The 21,886-nt window shown below is 35.1% G+C and overlaps 1 protein-coding gene across 6 annotated transcripts in view; it reads left to right on the plus strand.

Moving 5' to 3' along the window:
- Positions 1 to 21,886, plus strand: part of ROBO2 (roundabout guidance receptor 2) — a 1,769,701-nt gene that overhangs the window by 1,619,345 nt on the left and 128,470 nt on the right. The gene's annotated exons all lie outside the window — the stretch shown is intronic.

A 21,886-nucleotide genomic window follows, 5' to 3' on the forward strand; every position in this document is an offset into this window, starting at 1 on the left:
AAAGTGAGGCTGAAAGGTAAAATAGAATTTAAGAGGTCAGTGTTCTTATCCCAGCTCTGCCATAATTCATCACATTATTTTAAGCAATTCATGTAACATGTCTGAGTGCCAGAGTCCATATCTGCAAACTATGTTGGATTGAATGGTTTCGGTGCTGTCCTCAAATTCTGAAATTGTATGGTTCTATGGCAACTACTCAAAGCAATTAGAGAAGCACGGTAATTTTTTTTTTTTTCAATAGACGAAAAAAAAAAGAAACCAGAAAATGGAAATAAATGGACCTAAAGAAGAAAATTAATATTACCTATATATCTATTATCCAATGACAACCACATTTTATGTATAGAATGCATCTTGTAAACGTATTTATGTTTTAGGCATATTTTTCATTCAAAATGGTTCTTGACCCTGAATGCTTACTTAGGCTTTTATTTTTTAAAAGTCAAAATTGATTCAAAATAGCTGTTTCTAACTGCATTTTCCTTTCCCATAAATATAATAGTAATAAATGATATTTACATAGTGCTTGCTCTATACCAGAAATACTCTAAGCATTTTACAATAGTGCTCTTTTATCTTTAGAAAATGCTGTGATGTAAACATTATTATACTATAATATAAATATGAAAACTGATATGCAGAGACGGTAAATATGCCAACATCACTCACCAAGTAAGGGACCTAGAATGTCTGCCTTCAAAGTCCACACTTTTGGCTTCTACCTAGTGGTGCTGAGTGGGAACAACTTTTCTTCATTTTTTATTTGGGATTGAAGATAAGGAAAAGACAGCCTAGCGTATGCTTGCCTAGAAGTAGAATTTTTATCATATAGTTAGAAGTAGAATTTTTATCATATAGTCACAGAATACATCCATATAGTAAAGCACATATTAAAGTTTTGAAAATTTTTATTATAAGGGCACTTATTTCCCATAATATACGTTTATTATGTCAAATAAATAAGTTTATGTCTTTTCCTTCAAAATCATTATTTTATACAACTTATTGACACAAAATTTAAAACAAATCTATTTTTTCTCATGGAATATTTTAACTTATATTCTTTCCTTCTCAACACTATATTGGGTAAGACAAGATAATTTCACTGGAAACATATTAGAAGTTAAAGAAGTGCTTGCTGGAGTCAAATAGTATGAGTAGACTATGATTGGCCCTCTCCATCCATGGGTGCTAAATCTGTAGATTTAACCAATTCTGATTTTTAAAAAATTTAAAAAAAAACAATAAAAATAATACAAATAAAAATACAGTATAGTAATTTGCATAGCATTTATATTAGATTCGATATGATAATCTACGATGATTGAAAGTTGCAGGAGGATGTACATAGGGTATACACAAATACTACATTATTTTATATAAAGGATTTAAATGTCCTCAGATGTCGGTATCTTCACGGTTGTGGGGATGGCAGTCCTGGAACTAACCCCCAGTGGATACTGAGGGAGGACTATGTATACATCTAGAATGATGAACTCTGGTAGAGTATTGCTAGTTTAATTCATCTTTCACATTCACTGCCTGACATAGTTCTCAGACCAAATTTAAGTGTACTAAAATATGGTGAGTATCGTCAGGAATAACAATTCTATATTTTAAAATAAATAATGGAACTGGATTGCTTGTAACTCGAAGGATAAATTCTTGAGGGGAACGATAGATACCCCATCCTCTACAATGTGCTTATTTCACACTGCATGTCTGTATCAAATCATCTCATGTTCTCTACCATGTACCCACCAAAAAAATTTAAATATAAATTTAAAAAAATAATAATATAACTGACCAGGCACGGTGGCTGACGCCTGTAATCCCAGGCCGTGGGAGGGAGCCACCTCCCAAAACTTTGGGAGGCCGAGACGGGCGGATCACGAGCTCAGGAGATGGAGACCATCCTGGCGAACACGGTGAAACCCCGTCTTTACTAAAAATACAAAAAACCAGCCGGGTGCGGTGGCGGCGCCTGTGGTCCCAGCTCCTCCGGAGGCTGAGGCAGGAGAATGGCGGGAACCCGGGGGGCGGAGCTTGCAGGGAGCCAAGATGGCGCCGCTCACTCCAGCCTGGGCCACAAAGTGAGACTCTGTCTCAAAAAATAAATAAATAAATAAACAAATAAATAAAATAACAATAATAATAAAACTATTTGGAGGAAATTAAAAGTTTTTTAAAAAATAAATTAGTAGGTAGTAAGAGTATGATTTTTGCTAATTTCCTGGTAATGTTTGAATATCAACAGTTCCATGGATGGTTATGAGTTAGCAGGTAGGAGTGAATTCTAGGCTATATATTTTCTACCCAATAAATTTTTCTTTCATTTTTTTAAAAGCTATATAATGATCCCTCAGGAAAAGTTGTTATTTGATACAATTATTTTAATTAACCGGTATGAATTAAAAGAGAAGGGGTAAAAACAGAATAATTTCTGAGACCCAGAATTACAATTACATGAACAGGGAATATATCTTTGTTAGTGTGAGAAGGAGATATAATTGCCAAAGATAAGGGATGGCAGGACAAATAATTTCAATAATTTCATAGTATTTCAGGGTATACCCTAATCCACTTCTGTAAAGTCATTTTTTGGGGGATTTCTGTTTTAGTTGTTACGTAGTGTAACTCATTGGTGCTTTGTTTTAAAAGGCCATATTTGGAGGTGGGAGGTTAGCCCTAGGGCACAGTGAATCCTTGCCAAGAAATTAGAAGTCCCTATGAGAAGTGATTCATCTTATAGATCTATGGGATAACATCATAATTAGATCTCAGTATAAAAATTCTGCCAGTTATTCTTATGCACATGATGTTAAAATTAGAAAAGGTATTGTAATACCATTCAACTCATTCATCAGTATAGACATTTGAAACCTTTATAAAGACGATCTGGTTGGGTATGCAATATCATCGCAATTATTTAAATAAATGTCAGTTGTTACAAAAATATGTCCTATGTCTGACACATGGTATTCACCAGTTAAGACATTCAGTGCAGTGGTTCTCAAAAAAAGATTGTGTTCAATTAAAGCCATGAACATTCCAACCACTAACTCACATTTTCTAATGGTTTGTCCAAATATTTACCACCACAAACAACAGAAACAAGTCAAAGAGACCTGTTATCTTTATTTGAGAGATTATTTAAAAATGAGAAAGAAAATGTTTTTATCTTTGTTATGAAAATAATTTATAGTAAGACAAATATATAGTTGATTTTCTCAAACATAAACCCCAAATCTCCAATGTAGACTAATCAAATATTATATATCAAGAATTATTTAAAAAATAATCTCATCCATTGAATATTCTGTGTTGATTTTTCAAGAAATAAAAAAAAAGATGAGATTGTTCTCAAGGATTTTAGTAGGGAGTGTGAGATATGCATAACATTATTAAATAAGGTGAACTATATAAAAACTATGATATTTGAGGCTCTTTATGGCTTCAGAAAATAAAAGATAGTCTATTCCTGTATGAAACTAGAGATAGGTCTGAAAGGGAAAATTGAATTTTCATAAGTGGAGCTGCAACAGCTATTTCAAAAGAAGGAAGCAGGATGAAAAAGCTTTGGAAAGCGTAAGCCAACAATTAGTGATTCGGTTTGCCTGGAACATAGAGGAGTGGCACTTAAGGCCACAAAGGTTAGTTGAGGTTCTATTATGAAAGCCTTTAATTTCAAGTAAAGTGTTTGTATGGAATACATCATAAGATGGGGATTAATTGAAGTACATTGAATAGAAATGTATCTTTGTGTCTACCTTTAGAAAATCGATTCTTTTATGTAGACTAGCTTGGAACAGAGAAAGTGTGGAAGTAGGCACACCTGGTAGGAAGCTGTTTGAAATATAGTTTAGGGAATATATTGAGGTATTGCCTGTGAGTTACACAAATATGAACAGTAATACATGTGGTAATACAAGAAAATCTTTTTTTTTCAATTGGAAAATAATTGTATGTCAGAGTTATTGGAAAGAGATTAAAAGTAATGCTGAGGTTTATAACTTGGGTGCCTGGTCAAAAGGTGTTGTGTTCAATAAATACGGAAGTCAAAATGTATTATCTCATCATTTTTGATAATGTAATAGTGTTTTCTGTCACTGAATTGAAGGTAGCATTGATTGTGAGGTTTAACAGTACTTTTTCTCCCATTTAAGGAGAGGAAAAATAATCAAATCAACTGTGATATACCGTCTATGATAAGATGATTCCTAATTTTGGAGGTGTTAAATTATAAAAAATGTGCATCTTAAAACATATTAAATATGGGAGTAATAGCTCATATTTACAAGTGCTTTCCTTAGAAATAGCTCATTTAATCTTTCCAATTTTCTTATGAAACAGGCACTCTTATTGTTATTTGATAAATGAAGAATCTGAGGGGCAAATTTAAATGATAGAGATTTGAATACAAATACAAATCCAAGGACCATTTTCTTGACTACTAGATACAGTAATTCATTTCTAATAAAACATATTCAAAAATAATAACAGAAACTAATTTTATTTCAAGGGCCCACTGGCTTTCTGCTTAGTGGCTACACAATATTTTTAATTAATGCTTCCAACAGCCTTGAAGTATGAATTCCTTCTTTAAACAGAGGAGAAAACTGAAGGTTAGAGACAGCGAAAAACATGCTGCAGGTCACAGGAAACAGGGTAACAAAACTGGATTCCAACCTCAGCTCTCTGTAATATTAAAAGCCTGTGCTCATATCTTATGTTGGACCCGGGACCCTCTTCACTCCGTGTGTTAGTCTATGGCTGGTAACATTTTGTTTTGTATATTCTATATAACTTTCTAACTTGAAAAACTCATACAGAGTCCGAAGTTCAGTAAACAGAAAATAAAGTGATTCTTCTGCTCAAAATATACTGTGTGGTGTCCCCAGTGTCTCCATTGTGCACACTTGGAACAATTTTCTAAGAGAAAATAGTGCTTAGATATATCATTATTATAATTATTTCTTTATCTCTCCAACTCCCTTTGCCTTATTTATCTTCAATTCTAAATATCCAGTCCTATGACTGACACATGGTACTCACGAGTTAGGCCTTTAGTGCAGTGATTCTTAACTAGGGACAAATTTGCTTTCCCCATTCCCTGATAGACATTTGGCAATGTCTGGAGACATTTTTGATTGCCACATTTGGGAGATTGGGTGCTACTGGCATCTAGTGGGTAGATACCAAGAATGTGGCTAAACATCTGACTATGCCCCAGACAACTCCCACAGTAAAGAAGAAAGAATCTGACCCAAAATGCTGATTGTTGAGGTTAAGAAACACTGATTTCATGGAAAAAATCAATCTGGGCATTGCCCAATTAGTTATTTTATGTAATTTTTTTTGTTTGTTTTTAATGTTAGGGCAAAAATAATAGAATATAATTCACTGAAGTAGACTTCAAATATAATAACCTTTTTTTGTTACCTTAGATATGATGGTTATGCAAAATGGGATAAATGAATAATATCATAATTTGGTTTGATGTAGGCATGTCATCATTGAACACAAGAAGAGGACCTGTTGGTTTTCTAGTGATTTGAGATGAATGGATATTTCCACCTTTTCTAGAATATATAAGGCAGATAATTTTTCTTTATATTCCTTGCAAATATTTGCTGAATTGACGAAACTAGTGAAGAATATCTTAGAGAAATGTTCAAACCTCATTTTCAAATAGACCTACAAACCCACAAGTTATGCAAAACATTTAATGATCAGAAGTGTTCCTACGAGGTTGTATGAAATTCGTGAATTATTCCATAAACACGTTTCAAGAGGAAGTTTCTCTTGGCCAAAGAAAAAAGAAAAAGAAGAGAGCCTTTTGAATCTTCCACAGCATCCCGGACTGACCATCCCTCTGATGATGTAGTCACTTCCCCAGCTAGTTCTCAGTTTGAACACTGAGGAAGGAGACTTCTTAGCATTTGTCCAACAAAGACAGCAAGGCCGCCAAATAGATGGCACATTGGGAAATGCATTTTACCAATTTTACCGTGGATGGGCTGTCTCTTATCACAGCATTTCTTCTTGCACAGGGAAGACTGCGAGAATGGGCTCTGCCTATCTAAAAACTTCGAGTCTGGTCTGTGAGTGCTGTGGATTCTTGTGGATGTGATGCCTGAAGTCCTTTCCTAAAAGAACTTAAAGTTTAGGATAATTTCTACCCAAACACACAGCTCTGAGATATATCTACTTTTCCAAATCTGATAATGCAATTTCTAATCCTATTGTAAAACCAGTTTTGAAAGTATTTGATCCAGTGAAACAATTATTTCTAAATGAAAGGATAACTTAACTTGCTTCCACAACTTTATTGGTTCCAATAAGAACAAATGTTCTCCTTAGTTGTTCTTCTTAGTTGTAATATATTTCTATTTTTAACAGTAAATTTCCAAGTTCTACTTAGTTAAGAACTTACTGAAAATAATACCTACAATATTTTTGAAGTATTTAAAATTAATAAATTCAGGAAGTTGCACCAGGTTTTATTTAAATAATCTATGAAAAGTTAGTGGAAAATTTGTCAAAAGAGTGTTACATATTAAGGACAATAATGAAAATAATGAAATACTCCTTTCTGATCATGATAAACCAAAGAAACAAGAAACTCTTTCTCTATAATCTAAACTCTATAATGCTTTGGATTCTATCTTAAATGAATGTGGAAAGAAGTAGTACATGATTTCACAAAGCACATATATATCTTGTTCTCAGAACTGCAGGGAACTTTAATGATTATTCTGATTTTCACTAAATTAAAAGTTCCAGCCATCTCTATATGTCTTTCTCAAAATTTTGCCAACAGGTCTCTATATTTGAATCTCTAGTCTTTAAATATGTATTTATATAGTATATATAATTTTTAAATACACAGTAAAATCGTGAAAATTTTATATATTACAAAAATTTATATATAACATATATTGTAAAATGGTATAAGCTATACAGTAAAAGTTACATGTTATATATAAATGTATATATTCAAAGTTTAGAGATTTATACATATTTTTAAGATAGTATAAGATAAATATATACATATTAAATATATAAGTATATTTAAATCTCTAAATGTTCAGGAGTTCTCAATTTAGTGAAAACCAGAACAGCTATAGTTGATATTAAAGTTCCCTGCATTTTTGGGAACAGCAACGTAATTGTCAGTGATAGGTCAATGCACTTTCTGCAGCTATTCATAGTGTAATGACAAAAAATAATGACTACAATGTCAGTGATTTAAAATATTCTAAGTAAATTCTAAAATTATGGCAAGTTCTTTCATGTTAATATTTGGTATAAATGAAGGGTTTATCAATAATGGAATACATTTGTAATTTTTATCATATGCCTTTTAACATAAACTTAATTTTTATCTTAAAATATTTTTTAAAAACTTAATTTTTAATCTTAAAATATTTTTAAAAAACAACTTTTAGACCTTGCTCTTTTTTTACTGCTGAAGATCAAACTTCGGTTTCTTCATGTAGGCAACAGGGGTGCATGTGTGAGGGGAGAAAATGAATTTTTTTCTCAACTCTCATAAGTTGTAGTTGGGATAGACTCCTTCAACAAAACACAGATTAACAAGAGGAAACAGGTTTATTAATGAGTATAGTGTACGTCAAAATGAGAGAGAGCTAACTCAAAGCAGTGGTTTACGAGTCTGGTTTCCATAGTATCTTCAACAAAAAACATCAATTTTAGAAAAGTGACAAGACAAAGTAGTCCTAGGCTTCAGAGGCAGGAGAATAGGAAAGAGTAGTTTGCTCCCAGATTCTTCTGGTGCCATCTCTAAGCTGATAAAGGTTGCAAGGGAGAAATTACAGTCTGTCTACAGGTGGGAAGATAGGAAGGAAGGTAGAAAGACCTTTTGTATTTGTAAATTTCTGTCCTGTCTTCAGCAAACACAAAGGAAAAGCAGCAAGTTCCCCTGCACCTTGTCTTTGCCCAGCTTCACAATCCTTCATGCATTAGGGTATGGTTTCTTTCATAAGGTTTTCAGGTTAAATAATAGAACAAAGACAGGTGTGAGCAAGGATATTCTCTTTAACTTATATCTACCTTGAGCTATAACTTACAACTATAACTTATAACTATCTTGAACTAGGTTCGAGGGTGGCTCCTGGGTCCTGTGAAAAACTGTGTTAATTGTGTTAATATTCAGAATTGGAAGGCATTGGACATAGAATATTTGAAGTGGAAAATAATGACTAGAAGATATAACTTTGAACAAACTCAGACAGAGTTCAAAGTTCATTAAACAGAAAATGAAGTGATTCTTCTGCTCAAAATATACTGTGTGATGTCCCCAGTGTCTCCTTTGTGAACACTTGGCATTTTGTCATGAGCAATGTTTGATGCCAATGAAAGAACATAACCTTCCTCTTCCTGCATGTGTACAGCCTTCGTTTATTCCCTCATGAACAAATTTGTCATGACTGCCTACTAGGTTCAAGTAACTGTACTACTTGTATTCTGAGGATACAACCGTTAATAAAAGTGACAGGGCCATGCTTTTATGGAGCTTGAAATCTAGAGGTATAAGTAGATATTAAGTTAATCCTGTGTCAGCATAAGCAGAAGTAGGGGGGCTAATGGGAGAGAGAGATGGGAGGTATGGAGAGTGGACCAGATGTGAAGGCTCAGCATGTGCAGGGATGCAAGAGACAGCCCAAGAATTCTGGGGTATAGTTGAATGCTCGAGTGTAAGAGGGGCCTGGCGAAGTGGCCAGAGACCGATGAGGATGTCATATATAGACTGAGTTCAGAAGTTTGAATTACTCCCTGAGCCCTCCAGAGAGCCAGTCAAGGGTGAATTGAAGTTTTTCTTAGTCTACTGTATATATTTAAAGAAGACGGTAAACTGTTGTATTAATATAAAATTGGGGTTTTGCCAGGCAAATGCAACATTAAAGCAATGGAACAAGGTAACTGAAGATATAGACAAGCAACTTATGGATCACGACATCTAAGCAGGGTAGAGAAAGTAACGAAGATACAAAGGGTTGAGAGAGAGACATGGAGGAAGAGGTTCAGTCTGTGAACTGATTAAGTGAGGAATACACAACCAAGGTTATGGCAGGATCATACATTTGAACCTCAGATTTCAAAGGCAAAGCCATTCCAAAGGCCAGAGAGGACAATGGCCAAAAAGAGATAGAGACAATAATATCACTGGAAGTGGTGATAAGAATGAAGTGAGGTCAACTATGGAAAATGTTAGATGACATTTACTGAGGATTTACTATGTGCCTTGTGCAAATCTCAAAACTCTGAATGTATTGAATCATTTAGCTCTTACAACAGCCCTGTGAGGTAAGGCCTATTAATTATCATCTTAACGAAGAAGAAATTCTACATATTTCATTTCAAAACTGGATGACATGAGACTCAATGAAGCTGAATTTTGTTTTGGTTTGCTGTATTTTATTTGCATGAGAGAGAATAAGTATCTCATTCAAGTAATATTTATTGAGTAATTACTCTGTGTCAGACACGGAGTCATTGCTTGGAATGGTCGGAGGTGTGGTCTTCATTTTCCCTCTTCCTCTGCCTTTCCTCCAGAAGGCAAACCCTCAGGAAATAGCCAGATTTGCATAAAGGCATGGAGGAGAAATACCTGAGAAAGACAGACGAAAAGGACACTTCACAAATCAGGAAACAGGTAGTTTAGAAAGCACAGTGAAAAATCCTTGTGGAGATGGCCACAAAAATTTTGTGAGGGGTTATATTAGAGGAGATGAAACTCACTTCAGAGGAAATGAAAAACAAGAGAATAAGATGACAGGAGAAGATGGAAACTTGGGTGATGAACACAACAGGCTGGGAACTTCACAGCTGGCCACAAATTTGCCAAGAGAATTAATCCCTAGAGTTTCTATTGCCATTCCTGTGGCAAACATTCCTGTCCCATGTTTGCCATAGGAATGGAAGATGGGAGAGACGGGCACTCAGAAGACAGCCACAGGCTCCACTGGTTAAAACTTGGAAGGAGTTCTGGTTTAGGGTGAGCAGGATGCTTGGACCTCTGAAAGAGCCCAGCTGAAGTTTGGTTTCATTGCCCACACTCCAGAGAGAGGCTCTAGTTCCAAGGTGGTCAGTACCCAAATTCCTTGGCAACGGTTCAAGTCCTAGTCTTTTTGGCCTAGTTACCTTATGAGCGGAAATCTGCACTTCATTAAATCAATGATTGTCCAGTTGTGGTAAACATCTTTTTTATTTGTTTGTCTTTGCTTAGTTTTTTTGTTTTTGTTTTTTGTTTTTTGTTTTTTTTGAGACAGAGTTTCACTCTTTTTGCCCAGGCTGGAGTGCAATGGCGTGATCTCGGCTCACCGCAACCTCTGCCTCCCGGGTTCAAGCGATTCTCCTGCCTCAGCCTCCCGAGTAGCTGGGATTACAGGCATGTGCCACCACCCCGGCTAATTTTTGTATTTTTAGTAGAGACGGGGTTTCTCCATATTGGTCAGGCTGGTCTTGAACTCCCGACCTCAGGTGATCCACCTGCCTCGGCCTCCCAAAGTGCTGGGATTACAAGCGTGAGCCACCGCGCCCGGCCTGCTTAGTTTTTTAGTTGGAAAATGTCTTGCTCTCTCAGCTGTGTGAAAGGAAGGTTAGCATAGGGATTTTACATTGGTGGGTCAGGCAGACGAGAGAGCCAGTGGTCACTGGAGGATGAAGGTAAGCAGGGGTAGAGTATGGGAAGTCAAGAGAGGCTAAAATACTGTTTGGCTTGGTTAATTAAGACAAGATGAGGAGGCCACCGTATTTCAAGTTTCATTTTGGTTTTCTGTCGAGGTCTTCGGAACAGAACAGCAAGCACACTTGAATAACCTTGCATCTTACTAGTTCCCTGCAAGTGTAACCTCCCAGGGTTTTTTATTTCTTTTATTTTACAATGAATGCTGTGAACATTTTCGTTTTCTTAAAAGGATATCTGTCTCTCATACTTCTCTAAGATGCCCTGCCCAGAAATTGCTTGCAACCTCATCCCTGAGAGAATTGGCAAATATTCACTTCACCCAAACTGTAAACATTAGCCTGCATTATATTGTAGACAAAAAGAAAAGTGTGACTTATGGTTGTCTATAGATTAAAAACAAAAACTCAGTCTGTACCAACCAAATAATGGCTTATTGTGTTCATTTTGGGGTCTCAGGCCTCAAAGGTGATTTAAGAGCTTGCCTTTAGAATACACCTTAAATATTAAAGATTAAGAAAGCATCATATGGAATTAGATTGCCAATAAGTGCTTATGTGATTCTTAATACCAGTTTCAAGTGTTGCCTGTGCAAAGATATTACTTGAAAAATTGTGGAGAGATCATTTTAGAAAAATTGAGCAAAGTTTCCTATTTTCTTTTCTTTTTTTTTTTTTTTTTTGAGACGGAGTCTCGCTGTGCTCCCAGGCTGGAGTGCAGTGGCGTGATCTCGGCTCACTGCAAGCTCCGCCTCCCGGGTTCACGCCATTCTCCCGCCTCAGCCTCCCAAGTAGCTGAGACTACAGGCGCCCACCACCACGCCCGGCTAGTTTTTTTTTTTTGTATTTTTAGTAGAGACGGGGTTTCACCATGTTAGCCAGGATAGTCTCGATCTCCTGACCTCGTGATCCACCCGCCTCGGCCTCCCAAAGTGCTGGGATTACAGGCTTGAGCCACCGCGCCCGGCCTCCTATTTTCAACTCTCAAAATTGAAAGAGGTAGAAGATTTAACTTTCTGCAGGAAAGTTTATAGTCCATAGAAGTGTGCCTTGAGTAAACTTGTGAGTTACTAAAATGCATGTTTTAATGTAATTGAACAACACTGTCAGCAAGTTCTAGATGGACGGATCTCCATGTCCATAGTATGGCACAGGAGAACTGATTAGTGGGTATGTATAAAACATCAGTACAGGGTTCCATAAGATGAATAAGTGATTTTATCCTAAAAATTCTTCTGTTGAAAGTAAGACAATACACTACGTGACATTTTCATAGAAAGCTCCACAGTGAAATTGTCTTGACTTGTGGAACTATGGAATGCCTGTAGTTATAGACCTTTACTTTCTGAAAGAGTCTGAAAGGTATAGGTTGACTTTCCGCTATTTGAATTGAGTGGAAGTGTTTCGAAAATTGAAACCAAACTTTTCAGGTCTCCTTAAAGGGAAAGAAATATTTACTCATATAGACATTAAATGTTTCCTGGTTCAATTCATAGTTTTTACTATTGGCCAACTTAACGATTAACACAGCAGATGCATAATAAAATTTTAAGTGCTAATTCAAAACACTTGTTCTAGAATTGGAGCCAGAATTCTTATAATAAGAAGTAGTAGGTGATTTTGAAAACTAAGTATGTTGAGAAAATAAATTTCCTTCCATGAAAAACAAAGGTGCTTTTGAGATGAGAATGGCCAGTCAGGAAGTTTTATAGAGTCCTCACATAACTCAAACAAGGTGATGAGATACACAGGCTTGAGCTAAGCATGATAAAATGCCAGTTTGTAATAAAAATTTTAATTTATATTTCTTAATTTGTTTTCTCCTCCTAAATTCTATGGTCATTGTGGAAGGCTTGGGAATCCCTAAATTGTCTGAATTATATTCTTAACAGCTAGAAAATCATGAGAAGTTACTACCCTTGAGGCTTAATGTGCATCAATAATTGCAAAGTATGAGTAATGAATAAAATGTGGTTATAAAGTTTTGCCAGTTTTCAATTCCTGTTTGATATTTTAAAAGTAAATTTAGCTGTATAGGAAATCTTTCCACTAGGTATGAAAGCAGGTATGTTTATGAGGAAAAAATAACATAGATTCTTTTATGTAAATTTGGAAGTGGTTTTAGAGTATAGTACTTTGTTTTGTAAAACATACTTAATATTTCTCTTTTGAAGCGCTTTTAAGATTATTCTTCAAATATAAGATCACACACAAACAATTATGCATGCAAACTGTGGGTTTTAAGTATTAAAATAAATTTACTTTGTTTTGTTTATTATTCAGCTGAACAGATGGTAATGATTTTGACACAATACAGTTTTTGTTTTCTTTTTTTCTTCCTTGAGAAAAAAAAAAACAAAACACAAAAACACAGAGGAGCTTCTCCACTTTGTCACAGCTGGTTACCAATCAATCTCAGTTCACGGTACAGTGATGATAGCACATGTTGTCCAGGGGCCAAATCTGATTGGGTTGCATTTTTCAGCAGTGTTTCATATCAGAAAAAATAAGGTATCTCTATGGTGGGGACTGTCAGCACACGATTGTACAACTCTCATTAATCAAGCCTGGCAACAATGATTGCATTTATTTAAGTCAAAGACTGCCAGATTTCAAAATGGAAATCACCAAATTTCTATTTGAATTTCCTCATCAGTAATGTTTTGTCATCTGTTTCTTTTTTTCTTGGTTTTAATTACAGCCAATGATACCTTCTACATTGACACTGATCATTACATATGATCATCCGCTCGTGTTGATCATGTATAATATAATATTATACCATGTTACGAAGTAGCCGTTTCATACCAAAATAAACTCTACTTCTTGAAAATTTATTCTAGACTGTTTAAAGAAGGCTAAATGCTTGGGAGGCCGAGGTGAGCGGGTCACGAGGTCAGGAGATCGAGACCATCCTGGCTAACACGGTGAAATCCCGTCTCTACTAAAAATACAAAAAACCAGCCGGGCGCGGTGGCGGCGCCTGTGGTCCCAGCTCCTCGGGAGGCGGAGGCAGGAGAATGGCGGGAACCCGGGGGGCGGAGCTTGCAGGGAGCCAAGATGGCGCCGCTCACTCCAGCCTGGGCCACAGAGCCAGACTCCCTCCCAAAGAAAAAGAAAAGAAAAGAAAAAGAAGGCTAAATGCAATAAAAAGCAAAATACAAATACCTTTGATTGTTTAATAAGAAAATAATGTTAAAGGATATATACATCAGGAAAAACATTTATGAACCTCCCGGTGTTACAGTTGATTTTAGAGGAATATTGAGAAAAAATATTGATAGTTTCTGGAGGTTTTGAAACTGAGCACAAAGTCACCAATACATAAATACCTACTTGCCCAATGCAAATGCACACAGAGCAATAAACACACACATCCAATAGAAAATGCATGCTGCTGTTTGTTAGAAAAATAAATGTACTTGTAAAGAGTTCCAGTCATTTTATAACTTGAGATAGCAATGTCAGCATTTTATGGAAAATTGTATTTGGAAACAGGCATTTTCTCTAAGTTATTTACTGCTGTGCAATTATATGTAAAGCCCTGTTGTACACTATAAAGATATCTTTAAATGTAAGGAGATGTTATTTGTAACTTATCATATCACTCTGTCAATATTTGCTTTCAAGGGAGAAATGCATGTTTTCCCAATTTTCCAATGTAATGGTTACAATTAGATTACTATTAAATATGGACCAATGTATCTAGAAAGAAATCTAAGAAATAAAGCCACATTTATTAGACCTGGGAAAATTCTTGAAACCTGGTAGTTTTAGGGAGCACGTTGTTGACTTAGGGAAACTGTGACCCATTAGGGAAGGCAGAGGCTGGTAGTGGATAGTCACAAAAGCTTTTCCCCAACTCTAACTGCCTCTGTCTGTGACTTTGGGAAAGAGACTTTGTCATGTTTTGCTTCAGATTGCCTACATGTGAAATTCGTAATGAACCAACTATTTGCATTCTAGATTTTGAAGTCAGTCAGACATAATTTCTTTAAAAGTAGTGTTTATATTTCTCAAGCTTTTGCAGATAGGAGTTAATCTGATCACAATTACAGGCCTATCCTTTCTGTGACATAAGACACTTCTTAATGTAAATATTCATAGGTATCAGAATTTGATTGAGTCTTCCGGGATTTTTGTAGGTACTGTCAGACTACCGACTGGCATAGTGGATTGGTGATGTTGGGAGGAACAGTAGTGTCTTTATGGTGTACAGTTGTATTAGGTTTGTTGAGTCAGCAGTGTGACGAAGCAGAAAGAGCTTGTACTTTGGAGTAAGACAGATCTTGATTTGAAAATTCAAATTTGTAGGTTAAAAATGTCCACTTTTTAAATTATGTCAATTGTTTAAATAATTTTAAAATATTGCTAGGCCAACACACACACACACACACACACACACACACACCCCTACAAATTTATGCAATCCAAGGTAAACTTCAGTACCCAGACCATGAGACCTGAATTCTAATAACAACAGCCATTAAAAGCTTAACTGTGATGTTAACTGTTTATTCTTTGAACACATTAAGAAAAAATTCTAAGAAGCAGCTACTCTTTTGGTAGTATATCTCCTGTTTACTTTAATTTCCTTGTATGGATTCATACATCAGGATTTTAAAAAATTGAGTGCTTATATTGTCCCTTGGTGAAAAGCTGGGTAAAAATCTTTGTAATATAGTTGATGAAGATTGCGCCAGGGGACTTAGATTCCAATACGGTCTAAACCTTTGCTACCGATGAATTCCAGGGCACTGGATAACAAAGAACTATTTTTCTAATATTAATATTAGGACATTAGACTAGGCTCAACAATTTTGAAATTCTGTACTATGTCTCAGAATGTATGATCTGTTAGTGTCTTGAAATGACCAATTTCCACGTATTTTCTTATTATTGCATAATAAAAGAGAATTTTTATCTATTATCCTAGAGGTACTTTATTTAGGCTCCATATGTTCTCCCTTAATAATATTGGATTAGCTGAATATTTTCATGTTCACTCATTCATATCTTCATGCTTTTCAAGACTTTAACAAAGTTCTTTGAAATTATTATTTTTACACATGCCATAATTCCTTTCTTAAGAAACGAGGAATAAAATTGAACATAATATCCCAATTTGTGCTATGCCAGATTTTATAAATGTCTAAGAACAGCTATATGGTTTGCTTTCAAGTTGAATTTTATCTATGTACATTTTCTAATTTTTAAAATGGGGAAAATAATAGCTTCCCAACTTACCTACCAGAATTGTTATGAGGATAAATGAAAGAGTATATTTGAGAATACTATGCAAATATATTTTTACTGTTATATTTTATTTTCATAAGATGTGTGACTTGAAACTGCTCTGCCAAAATAATGAGCTTATATATTTGAAAGCATGGAACAAAACACAAAGCTTACATTGTTTTCTCTCAGTCTTCACATTTGTTTTATACATTCTGCTAAAATTATTTCATTTATTTTGGTGGAGAAAGAGAAATTATTTACTTATTCATTTTACTAATTTACAGAGTAATTTATTAATGATAATATGTAAACCAAATGTGTAGATTGCCACTCAAATTGCCAAGTTATCTCCATATAGCTAGTAGCATTAATGTATTAAATATTCCAAGTTCTTACATTTTCAGTATCACATCAATATGAATTTAACTAATATTTCAGAGCTAATTGCTGATATATAAACACAACATTACTATGCTTCTTGATACAATATCTTGTTATATTTCAAATTAGTTAATCTTTCAGTACGTCATATAATCGTTGCACTGGTAACCATGCCATAAAGGAAGTAGAAAAGAATTTCAAGCATTGGTTGGTGCATCATCATTTTTTCAATAAGCATTCATTGAACACCTCCAGTATCTCAGGCACTGTTTGATTGTACTTGGGGTATATAGTTTAAAACAAGAGAGAACCAGTCCTCATTCCCATGGAACATACATGCTGTTGGAAATAAAGAAGACAAGAAATAAGGAAACAAATGATGTGGTGAAGATATGTACTTTGAAGAAAATAAAATGTATTAAAAAGTGACAAAGTAAATATGAAAGCAAAGAATAAAAAGAAAGTAATTTTTAAAAAGTAACTGGATTGGTGGATAGTAACTAGATTTCTTAGGCAGGAAAGACATGTGTAAGGGAATGATATTTGGGACATCCTGAAAGTCAAAAAGGGTCAGCCATGGAAAACATAAAGGAAGAACATTCCGTGAATTTGCAAAAGGACTACAAAGACACAGTAGAACTGGCTTCTTACATTGAACAAGTAAAAGAAAAGCCATGTGACTGGAACAGAGTGAACATGAAGTTTGAGAGCTAGGCAAGGACCAGATTATCTAAAGCTTTAAACACCATAAATAAATAGGTTTTATTCTGAGCGACCGAATGAGAAGCCATTGGATAGCTTCGAACAGTTCAGTGACATAATCAGATTTATGATTATCAATCAGTAGATCTGTACTGATGCTCTTAATTCCCTTTGAAGCCTTGACATAAAATAACTGCTGTTACAGTCGTCCCTTCTGATTGGCAATTTTGTACTTTCTCTTTGTGGCTTCAGTTACCCTTGGTCAACTGTGGTTCAAAAATATTAAATGAAAATGTCCAGAAATAAACAATTCATCAGATGTAAACTGCACAGCATTCTGAGTAACACGATGAAAGCTTGGACTGTCCTGCTTCATTCCACCAGGACACAAATCATCCCTTTGTCCAGCGTATCCACGCTATGCACACTACCTACCAGTTAGTCACTTAGGAGCCCTCTTGGTTATCAGATTGACTGTCTCGTGTAGTGTATTTGTAGTTCAGTACCATCTGTGGTTTCAGGCATCTACTAGGAGTCGTGGAACATATTCCATCTGAATAAAGGGGGATTATTGTACAGTATATGGTTGCTGCTGTTAGGAAGAGTTGACCTGAAGATGAGATAATTCATAAGAGACCCAAAATTGAAAAAGCTCTCTTGTAGGAGAGAGAGTATACTTTTCTGTTTGGCACAAGGAGTAGTACTGTTAGTAGTAACTTTGGGAAGAAATGTTTTGTGTTATCATACATAGAAGATCTTCTAATAGAGATGTTCAAAGATGGAGTAGACCACTTGTCATAGAAACAAGCTGGAGGACTGATTGGTTGCATGTTGCAGATAGGATTCAAGTGTTGAGGGACGGTTGCAGAAAGTGAACTTTTAAAGGTTTCATTTAGCCTAGCGAGTCAATCCCTTTATATGTATTCAAAGTATTCTGATATAAATACATCATATAAACCGCTGATAATATTTGCAGTCTTTCCTCAGGCAAAGATTCAGTGAGAAATGAGAATTTAAAAGATTGTGAGCATTTCAATAACTAAGTACTCGAAGCCTGTTTGTTTTTAAATTACAACATCCCAGTGTGATGGGACATAGCAAGATATGCATTGTGGCTTTTACTTTTAATTGGAGAAAGACAAGACACGGCCCCAGGAAATGTGTGTTAGCTGGAGAGAGCCTCGGAGATAGTTCTGATCTACCCCAATGTGGAGTCAGACATCATTTCACTAGGCTCTGAATCCTATCATGTCATGTATCCCCAAATTTGGATGCAATGCATAGATGTGTCATCAGCATGTCTTGAATAAAATAATGGAATGTTTATTATAATCTTTTCAAACGTCAGTGATCATCAAGGGAAATGAAAAGATGGCAATGTTGAAGAGCATCTACTAATTCCTACGAACTATGCTGGGCACTGTGATATGCAAGACCGTTAAAAACTATTACCCAAAACTTCTTTTTACTCCAACACATCCCTGTCTCACTGGAAATGGATTTAGTTACCTTCTGTACTTACACGTTTTCTAACAAACCTGGGCCATGTCACCAGACTATTGGCCTTGGCCACAGTTTTACAATCTATATCCGAAAACCTGTTGTATAGGTAGAAAAAAAAATAGATTTGCTGTTTGATTTTAATGGCACAGTCTCTTTGAAAGGTCATCTCTTTTATAAGTTGTTAAGACTAATTCATTTTATTCTTCCCAAGTAATAGTTAATGTTAACTTTTCACAAGGAAGGTAATATGCAATCATAGAATGCACAATTACTTGTATCCCCGATCAACGTACCATTAATTAAAAAACAAACAAACAAAATCTCATTCCTATTCTTGTTTCCACCTTCCTTTAAAATGATAAAAAAAAAAAATCTCAGGAAGTCAGATTTCAGGCTAAGTTTGGGTTCAAATATTATGTATTTTGTAATTTTTAAATAAACATTTTTAATTTTTTAAAAAATTTCAACCTTTATTTTAGATTTGGAGGTACATGTACAGGTTTGTTACATGGGTATATTGTGTGACAGTGAGGTTTGGGGTACAAATTGTGTCATCACCCAGGAAGAGAGCATACTACCCAGCGGATAGTTTTCCAGCCCTTGACCCCTCCGTCTCTCTTTCCTCTAGGAGTCCCCGGTGTCTATTCTTCCATCTTTATATCCATGTGTACCCAATTTTCAGCTTCCACTTAGAAGTGAGAACACGATTTCCTTCTTTTTTATGACTGTGTAGTATTCCATGGTATATATGCACCACATTTTCCTTATTCAGTCCACTGTTGATGGGCACCAAGGTTGATTCCATATCTTTGCTATTATGAATAGTGCTGCAATAAATATGCAAGTGCTTGTGGGGGTTTTTTGGTGAAACTGTTTATTTTCTTTTGGCTATGTACACGATAATTGGATTACTGAGTCAAATGGTAGTTCTGTTTGAAGTTGTTTGAGAAATCTCCAAACTGCTTTCCCCAGTGTCTGGACTCATTTACATTCTCACCAGCAGTGTGTAAGCATTCTCTTTTTTCCATAGCATCATCAGCATGTGCTATTTTTTGACTTTTTAATAGTAGCTATTCTGACTGGTGTGAGACAGTATCTCATTGTGGTTTTGATTTGCAGTTTTCTGGTGATTAGAATAAACACATTTTTTTTTAACTAAAGCAGAAAGCAGGAGATAACTTTTACATTTTATTTAGTTTCCATGTTGTCTTCTCTGTAATGAATGTCTCTAAAGTGAAGTAAAATTTTGTCATACGCTATAACTAAATATTTGCTGAATATGAAATTATTTTTCTGTGCACATTACATAGTTATATGTCTTACTGTGTTAAGTTAGCATTTTAAAATTAAACTATTTACTTGCAGAGAAGTACACATAGAATGAGAAAGTGACACATTCAGAGTCAGGGTTTTAATTCTGGGTTTTCTATTTATTAATAACATGACTTTGAGGAGGTCATTTTATTTGCCTAGGTGTCAGTTTTCTTATCTATAAAATGACAATTTCTAATTCAGAAAAAGGTTTTGAGGATACTCTGTACAATGTGTGCAATCATTTTTTTTTAACTGAGGTAACATACAATGTTTTTTCAATGACAAATCAGAAATAATGCACAATGTCGATATCTTTTATTGACTTGGAATCATGGCTTCACATATGTATTGATCCAGAGAAAACTTTTTAGACCATTAAGTTTATCTCCCCTCTTTTAGCTCTTGAAAAAGCTCAGCTATAGGACAATGTAGAGACTTCTGAAAGTCACACAACAAGAATAAATAGCTTAAACAGTTGTCAAGAATTCAATTTTTTAGATGAATTGGAAATGTCTGCAAAATACAGTATTTAAATGTTTCTATCTTACAGCTAAGCATGTCATGCAGTACATAGGCTAACTGTAGAAACGATTATTTTTATTAGACATTAAATACATCACCAGTAACTTTTCTGAAGCCATTATCAAAATAATTGTTTTTCTCACATTTTTACTGGCAAAGTTAGGCAGAAAGTGTTTATCTGTATTATACACTTTTATGCATTTTAGCCTAGGATTGCTCTTGACTATAAAAACATGGGTAAAGTCATTTGGAGTCTTGAAGCCATTCACAGTTGGCCTTTATATCAGCAGGAAACAAGATATTTATCATGTATTCACCACTAGTGTTTCTTGAGCACCTAGTAGGTGGAATAATAATAGCGAACATGTATTGTGCTTTTTGTGTGCCTGTTTTAAGTACTTTAGATGTCATTTAAAGCTCACACTCACTCCATGAAATAGATGTTATCTTTAGCACTTATTTTGCTAATGAGGAAGTAGAGACCCAGAAAATGTAAGTATACTGTCAACCCTTGCAAGCATATGAAGAAGCCAAGTCCATGAGTACAACTCTGGCCGTTTTGCTCCTGAGCCTGTGCTCTTAACCATTTGATTATGCTACTGGATATTAAAAACTCTATATTTGGAGTGTGGATATTGCGGTGAGTGAAGCAGACAAGATCTCTGCCTTCATCAAAATAGATAACAATACAAAATGTAACTAAGTGCAGAATTATTGCTGCAGCAGTAAGTTTTCAAAAAGGGAGTAATTAGATTTTTATAGTATGGTAATGGATGGCTTCACAATGAAGGGAGTGGAGAAGAAAGTAGTGGATAAGCTATTTCCCTAACCACTTATGACATATTTAATAAGCAGAATTTTAAGGCAAAGCACGCAGACAGAAAAGTAACCATGATAATTAAAGGATGGAAGAGTAAGGGTAGTTAAGTTTAGTTGGCATGATTGGTATATAGACAGTGCTTTTTGTCATGCCAAGGTCTATAAATTAGGACTATATTAATTCATGCCTTAGCCTCTAATAAAGTTAAGCTGGGTTATTCTTCTAGCTAAAGCTAGAAGTAGAAGACATCTGGTTATGGTCGTTTTAAATGCAAGCCTAGAATGTTTGTGTTTGTCCTGAAAACAATAGGAAATCACAGCTAGTTTTGAGCAGACAGGACCAATTAAAATGATATTTTGGAAACATGGATCTGACTGTGGTATATATGAGGAAGAGAAGCAAGGTGGCCAACCAGAAACTATTGCAAAATGTGTGTTTGAAATAAAAACCACTGGTAAATATCAGGAGGAAATGTCACATGTGAAAAAAACGATAGCTGGATTATTTAGTTTGTGTCATTATAATTTCTTAGAATTAAATAAGAATATATTCTCATGCAAGTGCTCCCAAATTTTTGGTGTTATGTTTTCTGACCCACTTTGTTGGTCTGCTTCATTAATGAAGTGGAGGTAAAACCATAAATGCACGTGAACAAGCTGAATATGTGCATTTCCAAAAATCACCCCAAGGCATGCT

Source organism: Theropithecus gelada, chromosome 2 (genome assembly GCF_003255815.1).
Source record: "Theropithecus gelada isolate Dixy chromosome 2, Tgel_1.0, whole genome shotgun sequence".
Taxonomy (NCBI): domain Eukaryota; kingdom Metazoa; phylum Chordata; class Mammalia; order Primates; family Cercopithecidae; genus Theropithecus; species Theropithecus gelada.